The sequence below is a fragment of the Octopus bimaculoides genome, chromosome 14 (genome assembly GCF_001194135.2).
Source record: "Octopus bimaculoides isolate UCB-OBI-ISO-001 chromosome 14, ASM119413v2, whole genome shotgun sequence".
In the NCBI taxonomy this organism is placed as follows: Eukaryota; Metazoa; Mollusca; class Cephalopoda; order Octopoda; family Octopodidae; genus Octopus; species Octopus bimaculoides.
In genome coordinates this window covers 10,558,070-10,559,236 of record NC_068994.1, presented here as the reverse complement: position 1 = coordinate 10,559,236, position 1,167 = coordinate 10,558,070, and the positions used below count along the sequence as shown (strand labels likewise).

General features: G+C 34.8%; 1 protein-coding gene across 1 annotated transcript in view; it reads left to right on the top strand.

The window, feature by feature from the left end:
* Positions 1-396: 396 nt before the first annotated feature.
* Positions 397-1,167, top strand: part of LOC106881891 (uncharacterized) — a 6,184-nt gene continuing 5,413 nt past the window's right edge. The window contains exon 1 of the mRNA XM_014932412.2: positions 397-715. The gene's annotated coding sequence lies outside the window, so the exon portion shown is untranslated. The remainder of the gene's footprint in view (positions 716-1,167) is intronic.

Genomic DNA, 1,167 nt, shown 5'->3' with positions numbered 1-1,167 from the left:
TTCTTTCTTTTACCGAAAAGTCTCCCTTCTATAGATCCCTATATACTCTGAATTCACAGCATCTAAGAGGTATCTGTTGAAAATTTCCGTAAAAAGTATCCCTTTTTCTGGAAGTTATGGGGCAACAAAGTCGGATAGGGCAGGGGTTTTCAAACTTCTTAACTTGCGGACCCCTTTATATTTCAGGTTTTACCTTAGGGACCCCCTTGTAAACGCTTATGAAATTTATACATAAATATTTGCGTAAAATAACATATTTTTTACATTTATTTATTTAACAGTATTTAACAAATAGGTTTATTGTTAATTAAAAGATTTCGATTAAAAAACATATATAAAATCAAATTGGCCATAAAAAATATTTACTGTCCACGGACCCCGCTGTCTTGTCCTTGCGGACCACAGTTTCAATACCCTATCTGATAGGGTACACGTCTGTGGATATGCCGCAGTGAAAATAATGATTTGTCATGAATTCTGAATCGTTAGCATACGCAAACACGGATATATGCATGAAAGCCTTCTGCCTCATTCCTATTTCAGCAGGCATAATTACAACAATAACTCCTTGGTAACTAGTAGCTGCCCATATGTCACGTATTGAAATTTGCAATAAAGTGAAACTGGTTTTCCCAGAAACTTTAACTAATAAGCTTTCATTAGATTGCCTTCCTCTGCTTAACAGAAGGAACTTTAATTTACTAAAGAAATCCAGGTAAGTTTGTTTAATTGTATTCATTCTTGCACATTTATATCAAACAAACTTACACGATTAATTCAATAAGACTTCGGTGGACATTGAAATTAGACACTGAGGGAAAATGGCTGTAACTTCTTTATTTTTTAATTTTGACGATTTTCGTTTTCGATAATGTGTTCTATATGTCACGGGGGCGGGGGTTGGTGATTTTCATTTTTGACATTGTGTTCTACATGTTCAGGTCGTACGAATAGCCTTCTCACAACTTAGATGTGAAAATGAACGGCTTACATTTATATTGAAACAGAAAAAACACACATTGCCTACAGCAATAGCCTACAACAGGATGAAAGTACCGCCTCGGGCGGATCGCCCCTGCCTACCCCCAGCTATGCTAGTGTGTGTATATGTATGTATATATGTAAATAAATACATATATGTATGTATATATATATATATATATATAT